Source organism: Solanum lycopersicum, chromosome 5 (genome assembly GCF_036512215.1).
Source record: "Solanum lycopersicum chromosome 5, SLM_r2.1".
Classification (NCBI taxonomy): Eukaryota; Viridiplantae; Streptophyta; class Magnoliopsida; order Solanales; family Solanaceae; genus Solanum; species Solanum lycopersicum.
In genome coordinates this window covers 48,797,366-48,806,572 of record NC_090804.1, presented here as the reverse complement: position 1 = coordinate 48,806,572, position 9,207 = coordinate 48,797,366, and the positions used below count along the sequence as shown (strand labels likewise).

General features: G+C 30.4%; 1 long non-coding RNA gene across 5 annotated transcripts; it reads right to left on the bottom strand.

The window, feature by feature from the left end:
- Positions 1-387: 387 nt before the first annotated feature.
- Positions 388-7,843, bottom strand: LOC101247527 (uncharacterized). Of its 5 annotated transcripts, none has more exons than XR_011221350.1 (9): positions 7,380-7,843; positions 7,088-7,299; positions 5,851-5,973; positions 4,462-4,697; positions 3,515-3,723; positions 2,672-2,764; positions 2,490-2,598; positions 2,000-2,386; positions 388-1,884 (listed from the first exon to the last, which is right to left on the bottom strand). It is a non-coding gene; the product is annotated as an uncharacterized lncRNA (long non-coding RNA). The 5 variants fall into 5 exon arrangements; XR_011221351.1 differs by having other exon boundaries at positions 7,126-7,299; positions 7,380-7,842; XR_011221349.1 differs by lacking the exon at positions 7,088-7,299 and having other exon boundaries at positions 388-630; positions 1,853-1,884; positions 7,380-7,841.
- Positions 7,844-9,207: the final 1,364 nt, after the last annotated feature.

The window sequence follows — 9,207 nt, the reverse complement described above, 5'->3', positions numbered from 1 at the left end:
AATAATTTTGTAGCTAAATCTATTATCTTGTCACTAAAAATATTACATTTACCGACATCATAAATTGTCACTATAAATAATCATGATTAGTGACAATTATAACTGTTATAGAATAAAAAATTAATCCCTATTCAATAAAAAGAGAATATTAGGACAAAAGAAAATTTGTCACTAAAAATGTAGTTAACTTATGGTGAACTAATCTATTTGGTAACAAAACATTAGTCTGAAAAAAACTAAATTAGTCGTTGCTAAAAATTACCTTTAATGATGAAATATTTGTCACTAATTACAAATATTTGATGACATTTAATTATTAAACATTAATATTACTTTTAAAATTATTGTGTTAAATAGATTGAAAATTAAATAATAAAACATGTCAGATAACAATAAAATTCATCCATGATCATACAATTGAAAAGAACTAAAATCATACCAAGGTAGTATTCATCCATGATCATATAATTTAAAAGAACTAAACATTAGAAGTTCCTAAAGGGGAAATAGAATGTGTCCAATAACAAGATAAACTAACTGAAATCTACTAAATATTACTCCCAATTATGACAAATAAGAAGCAATTTCTTCCAAAGTACCAATACTATGGTGACATTTCCCCTGTTATACCTGTGTAAAAAGAGAGGAAACAAAATTAAGATTGGACTTAATATATTCATACTAAGGTCAAAAAGTAGAATATGCAATACAGTTTATGTCTTCCATATGTAGTAATTCTCAGATTTATAAGATCTACAAAACAAATTATACATAATACAAAGGCATCCAAGGCATTATAGCATCTGCTATTCATGGATTTAGCATCTTTGAGGATTTATGTTTGGTATTGTTATAATTGTTAAATTTTGAAGTTCCTTTTTTAAAAAAAGAAGCCACTAAACAAAGCCACATCAGTGAATTTAATATCTCATACATATTGATATCTTTGAGGACCACCAACTATGACATTTTGTCCTATTCAAAGTTTTTATTTCCAGATTACTCCTATGAATGACAAGCTCATCCCCAAGAAAAAATTAACTCAGTTAACAGAGCATGCTATGATTTCCTCAGCTATGGACGATAGGGAGCAAGTTAAGTGAAATACTCGGTAAATATCATAACAACTATGTGTTGGATAATACCGAGGGAAAGTGTTACCAAAGATTGCAATTATCTAAGAAATTAAATCAGGTAGAAAGATGGATGTGAATTGCAAACCTGGTGTGCAGTTTCACACAAGTCATATGCATGTTAGATAAAGGAAAAAGATGAAGTTGTTCACTCAAATATGTTTCACTTAGTTTGGAGACACAAGACTTCACTAATTCTGTCAATAGGTTTACTGTAATATAATTTTTTACATGTTGCATAACAGTAAAAGGTAGCTCTTAGTTATCACGTTCATATCATATTTCACTCTTAGCACGACATACAAAATAGAAAGTACTCAGCAAAGCAACACGAACAATATAACATTATCATTTTAAAATCAGAAACATGGAGTAAGACATTAGCAAGGATAGCAATTGAAGCTCTACAATGTTGATATCCTATTTCCCATGTCTTAAAATCCACAATTTTTTTGTAATAAGATGGACATCTCATCTTTATATCTACTTAGCTACTGAAATTTAATGTTCCCCATTTATAATGTCTGATAATTTTTTCTACAACCTGTCTAATAAGCTTAGGAAGCAACTGACGTTAAGGCAATATGCATGTTCAATACTAATTTTTAGGAGGAAGCTATCAACTTATATATTATGTAATATAAACAAAATATAATTTATTTAAACTACAACTTGTCAGACATGAAACTTAAGTTGGCAAAATAAAAATAGAAATATACTTAAGTAGGCATTCTGATGAGCTCAATGTCCACTGCATCATAAGAAATATAAAATATACAATGTTAGATACTAAATGCTACATATTTACATATTTAATAAAAAGTAATTAAATAGAACTTATAATATAAGTATATATTGCTTCTAACCTTGATGGCGATGAGCGACCAAGAAATTGCATTTTCTTAAACATTTCCTGTTGGCATGCCATTACAATGTCCATTTGAGAATTTAATGCTTGTATCTGAGATTGTTGGTCTTGCATTTGAGACTGCTGATACTCAACAATAGTTTCAGCTGTATTTAGTCGTTTCTTTAAATTATATTGGATTGTATCAGCTTCCTCTTTTGCCTTTTTGAGAGTCTTCCAGCTCTGCAGTTCTCCTTTGTGTAGCTATTGTAGTATTAGATTTTGGACCATAACCGAGACCTTTTATGTATCCCGATTTTGTACCAAGTACAGTATCCACGATTTCATCAATAGTCATAGAAGACTCTCCTGAACTATATAGATCTTTCAAATCTTTCATGTTGTTCTGTATAGAAATAATAATACTATTTAAAGAAGGCAAAACTTCTAAAGATACTAATCGAACAAATGCAATGTGTATGTTCCTAAAAAATTATTAATTTCCTTACATAGTTAGTCTCAGTCTCTTGAGATGACCATTCTTTTTCCTTAAGAGTAATAAGTATGCTTATAAAACTCGATTCTGTCAGGCTCCACTCTTTCAGGGTTTGTTTCACCCTGTAAACAAGATAATAATTGAAATAGTACTTAAATTGCATTAGAAAAATAAATAAAAAATGGTATAACTTACCATTTCAGCACGAGCAGCTACAAAAGCCTTTGACCCCATTAAATGATTAGATTTAAGCTTAGTTCGATTCACCTTATTTATGTCGCATCGTTTCTACAAAAAGTTGTAAATATTGTAACTTTAAAAACAACCAGAGTACAATGTCCAGGACCATAAAAAGTACATATAACAAACTACAAGGATAATATGCAAAGGTTAGCTAGAAGGGAGTGATTTACAATCAAGATGTACTAAAATCGAAATTTATACTAAGATTAGTAGAACTGGACAGAATATATAGTTGTGATACATTGACAAACTGGAGATGGATATATAATTACAATGTCAATTGTGTTATAGCCAACACTATTCAATGTTTGTTCTTTGAAAGTGATTATCTTGAACACATATAACTTAGACTGGTCAACTAAATGCACATCCAACGAACATATATGGAATGGGAGGAGGAACTCATATGGGAAGAGAAGTGATGTAAATGGAGAAGTAGCAGGGATGTGATATATAAGATAGTATCATCTGCAGTATTATGTTATATCTGGAAAGAAAGAAACCAAAGACTATTCTAGAAGAAGAATAGATACATTGAAGATGTTCACAAGCCATTGCCTAGAAGGTTTACTTCAAGATTACCTGAAGCCACAGATTAGTCACCAGATACAAATGTTTAGATGTTATAAATAGTTTATACTAGTAGAAGAAAATAGATGAGTAGGATAATAAGAAGCTGGAATGTCCAGGTCTGCTTGCCTTGTTTTAACTTGAACTGTAACTTCATATTTGGAAACCAAATTTATTTATTTATGTTAAAAGAATAACAACGAGAATAAGAAAAATATAAATTACCTTATGCTCTGGATTGATCTACGCGTCACAAAGCCTGTTCCAATTTTCAGGGATCAACTCTGACACTTCAATTTTACGAGCTTCTTCCTCGGAGCGTGCACTTTCAATAATTGTTTTAACTTGTAGCGCCATTGTCGACTTCTATTTTTCAGAATATCCTCACAGCTATCTTTCACGTAATGCTCGTCTAAATTAATCTCAAATCTCTCCTAAAAATAATTAAGTTTTGAGTAAACACACAAAAAGATCAAAATTCCATTTATATTAAAATAATAATGATCATATCTGCTTACATACTAATTAACCTTAAACTCAAGCGCCCTTAGACCGAATTTCCCCTAGATTGTCGTCCAATAAACTATTACTACACCACAAAAAGTAATTGCAGTTCATGTGTAAGTGGTCTAGAACAATATGGTGTAATTTTTTACATCAGCAAAGATTGTCTGGCTAAGCATTATAATAGGGTAAAGAGTTGGAGTGGGCACTTGCACATGCTAAAGATACAAGTCTGCTACTGGAATTTGCTATAGGGGCTTGGCAGCATAATGCAAGTTGTTATCATCTTCAGGGGATTGTACAAGATATCTTCTTAAGAGGATCCCCTGAGGAAGAGTTAAGAAATTAACCATAAAGAGATGAATGTATACCCCTAATTGTATTTTTAGTACCTAGTAGTTGATCACATGTATTGGCTGTTTGTTTTTTTAGAATACTATCTTTTGCCGATAAAATTCTTATATTTTTGAAAAACAGAGGATAAAAATCTCAGAGATAAAAGAGAAATAGACCATTATTAAACTTACAACTACATATCACAGTAGATAGATATCGCTGAGTAGTTCGTCAAAAAAAAAAATAGATCGATGAATAATAGTATTACCCAAAAAAGAACCAAGTATAATCACTATCATTTGATAAATTGATCAAGAGTAAAGAATAGTTACCAGGCATCTAATAAGTGCTGCATCTCTGTCCTCTCTTGCGAGTTCCTTCCACTTATTTGGAAGCGGAAGAAAATTCCGGGCAATTACGCCCAACTCATTGGATAGTTTTTTCTGATTGAGTTGGTTTAGTTGGACTTCCCTTACCAACTGATATCTCGATCTTCATCTTGCCTCTCATAGACTTCTTCATTTTTTCAAGACCTTTTCCTCTAGTCTTGCCACGACATTTCCTGATTCTAATGGAATCATTTGATGAAAAATATTCAGTTAAAATATCACTTAAAATCTATGAATTTTGCACATATGGAAGTAAGGTACACGATAAAGAATGAACTATCTAAAACATTTGCTTTATTGTTTCGTATGCTAACAAATGACTAAGTCAAGAGATTCATCACAAAACCAACAGAATATAAGAGAGCTAATGTATCTTTTTTGATCATTTCGATCATGCCGCTGTTTATAAGTTCTGCCGATTACAGAAATTGGTCAAACATAAAGCAAAGGAGAGTTGGTCAAACATAAATCAAGACTGACAAACAAAGGAGAGTTGGTCAAACATAAATCAAGACTGACAAATACAAGTTATGATAAAGAAGTTGTTACATGTTATCTATTGCAACATTCTTTTACTCCATAGAGTGAATTTTGTAACATATATAACATATTGATAAAGCAAAATCAATTCAAATTTTACACATACAAACATTCAACGGCTTTGAGGTTAAGAAAAATGTGTGTAAGATTATAGGTGATATCATGAAGTGCTTCATTTAAAATGTTAAAATATCATTGATAACCTCACAAGTTAAATCCACATATCTTGAGTTGATGATTGAATTAGTGTAGTAACAATTAAGATCATCATAAAAATCATTCTAGCAACTCGAAAATAGAGGAGAGAAATTAAAGAACACATAAGAGATGTGTAATCAAAAAACTACCATTACAGATTTTGTACTTTCACTATTTACAATTCCAATTGTGTATTGTGAATATCTGACTGTCAGCTAAAATTTCTAGATTTCACTTTGAAAGAAAGAAACTCCATTCCGTTTCAAAAAGAAGAGTGTTATGTGTAGAATAATCAAAGCTAAACAAGCTTCATTTCTAAATTATCATTAACTGCTTATCAGTAACTTGCTAATCATCCCCATCATCCGAGGTTAAATGATTTTCACTAGAGTGAAAAGAATCAACTTCATTTATCCTACTACTTTACTTGCCTAACTTCATTCTCACCATCTGCAAATCCTCAGATACTGAGATACTGAGCTAATGTCCATTTTCTTGTTAAAAGTTTAACATGATGGAAGTTTCAATAGTTAATTTTTTTGGTTGCAACTTGGCCAATAACTTAATAATAGTAAATTTAATAAAATGTGTTACCTGTAACAACAACAGGGGTAATGTTATTCGATTCATCTGGTTATTCAGTAGCTTGAATAGTTTCCCCTGTAAGTGTAGTCTGCTTGAAGATACGTCCACCCGGTGCCATTGATTTGCAAAATTCTACGAAAACCACAATATGTAATTTAGTAAGTTCATAAGAATATCAACTCAATTGGTTTAATAAAAATACCAATCATTGACAACTAAAGAACAATCTGAAAAGAACAAAGGCTAACAATCTGGAAAGTTTCACGCACGACATTTATAAATAAGAGTTCACTATCTTCTTGTCATGATATTACTTGAACAATTTGAAGCATCACTATAGATTAAAGAACCAGTATAACATATGAAAGAGAACTTAATGCAAGAAATGTCCAAATTTGAAGGCACAAAAACTTTTCTATAAACTTATATAAGAAAAGGTGTTAAGAAAAGGCTTTGGATCTAACAGATATAGCGCCTCATGAAGAAATGATTGTTTGTCTCAGATTTTTTTTAATTGCCCTACAAAATATTCATTTCAAATGGTTTTGATTCAGTTTAACTTAATTCAAAGTTCCACCCTATCCTAATTCTAAGAAACAGGTTCAAGAAGCATCATTTAACAAACTCCAGTATCATGTATTCACACTCACAAATTCTCCATAAAGCAGTTATACTTGAGACAAAGGGGTGCTTATAAATATGGACCTAGAAAAAACTAATATGCAATAACCTTGGTCATTCTAAATGGCTATTTATTTTTAGACTGGTTGATATGACTAGTTGTATACAAAGAATATGTGTACCAACTATGAAGACCGGAGGATGAGAGCCTCTCCAACTTGTTCTTCACTTGCTTAGAAGCACAATTAATATGAAGGAAGATCCTAAGGTAGCAATGTGTCCATGGGTGTATGAACTGCAATGGGCTAGTCATCATGCAAAAGGGAGACGTCCAAGGGATGAGGTCATTAGGATGACACTGGTAGCTACTATATACTACCTATGGAGAGAAAGAAACTTCACACATTTTCATGACAGGAAAAATTCACCAGATGCAATGGGCTAGTCATCATGCAAAAGGGAAACGTCCAAGGGATGAGGTCTTAGGATGACAATGGTTGCTACTGTATACTTCCTATAGAGAGAAAGATACTCTTAACATTTTCATGACAAGGTAACTCTACCAGATGCAATACTGAAGCAAATCGTCCAAGAGGTTCATTTTAGAAAGGCACTCAAGACATACACAATAACATTGCTGGAGAATTTCAACTACTATCCAACCTTCAAGTGGCATAACATAGCCAAGCTCATAATAACTGTATGTCATATAGCATAGGTAGTAGTTAATGTATAACACAGACGGTATTTCAGAATCAGTTAGTAATGAAAGATAAATATCATGTTTCCATCAGCAGAAACCCAAGATCCTTGGTCTGGTACTTCTGCTTGATTATCCTAAGAAGTAAGAAAACATTAAACCCTGAAAATCCCATTCCAAAAAATAGAGGAACTGAGCTAAGAGCAACAAATTGGACCTGTTTAGTCTTCCATCAGCTACGATTATGTTGCTAAACAAGCTAACTAGAGTAGGATAGCTGGCGAAGACATCAACAATGGTATCTGAGCTGACATGCAAAGATTCATTTATGTGATATTGGATCTGAAGCATCTCTACATGAAGATGAGGAGAAACGGTGTGTTTTGTTCATATTCACAAAAACACAAAACAGAGAAATCTTAAATTCACTCAATTTAAGCATGGATCTGAGCTTGATCACTCAAATCATGTTCTTCAACACTAAAAATTAAACTCAATCTAAAAAGTTAATATCTACCGTTTAGATGACTAGTTATTACACCTAAGGTGGAAAAATGTGCAAAATTAGAATGAAATTACAAAAAAAAGAGTTGAGGAGAGCAATCCTGAGAAAGTAGAAGAAGAGATGAAAAAAATTAGCTGGAGAAGAGCACATTTCCAGATGAAGAGGCATACTTGTTATACTTACTTATATACTTATAATATAAGAGGCAGTTTGCCCAAAGCAGACTCCTCTCCATCAACATCCCTGCTTGGTAAAGGGTAATATTGGTATTTTCTTAATTAACCTGTTCAAGATCATTGTATTTCGTGATGCTAAATGTGTACTATCTTTTAATTTGAGAAAACAGCCACAAGGATATTAATATCTTTGTATGTTTTACTTTACAATGTGGGGCCTATAACGTGCTAAGTATTACTTCAGACTACAATTTATTCTTCCAATTCCAAAGTAAAGGAGAAAAGAACAATTACTCTACCAATTTATTTATATCATATTGAATTTATGAATTTATAATTGTATATACAATATAATATAGGGTCAATTTAGAATATTTTAGTGCTACGATTACTTCAATCTATTCTTCCAACGTAAAGAAGAAGAGAACAATTAATATACCAATTTTTTGAATTTTGAAATTCAAAATTTCATATTAAATGTTGTGAAACGTTTTTAATTAAAATTAATAATTCAAAATTTAAAAAGTGATTCAGAAGATTGAGTGTTTTAGGGGAGAAAAAATAGGCATGATATTAGAAAAGTATGTTATAGGAGAGAATGTTATGTATCTCTAAACTTCTACTAAAATTAAAAAAAGGAAATTATGTAATATTTTAAAAAAAAATAGATAATACTAAACTTATAGTTATGTATTTAAGTTATTTTTCGTTTAATTAATAACGGTATACAATATAATATAAGGTCAATTTACATTATTTTAACCAATTACATGTAACCTTGATAATATACGGCTTTCAGACAGGGACATTTATGGTATTTTCAGTTTTTCAAGCTTGTAAAAGAATTGTGCTTGATTTGTTTTTCAATTGTACCATCTTTTTACGTGGACATTTTTTTAAATGTGGGCTATACATGAAAACTTACATCAATGTACCGTATTAAAAATCATTAACCATTTATAGTAATAACAATTTTTTAACTTTATAACGTTTAATATATTTATAATATAATTTTAATATATATTGTAAAAAATAATTTATCATTCACATATAATACAAGTTTTATTGATAGATAAAGCATCCATTACATATTTTAATACTTTCATAATATAATGTATCAATTTCTTACCAAACAAACATAATATATTTTTTAAAAACAGTTATAATACATAGGAAAATTACATGAATTAATATATTTTAAAAAATAATTACTGATTTTAGAGATAATTTTTATTTATTACTATTTATAGCAATATTGTGATAAATTTATAATATGTATTAAAAGTGAATTATATATGCAATATATTTGAATTATAATTGTTTTTGAAATATTTTATGTTTGGTTGGTATAAAATTATCACATT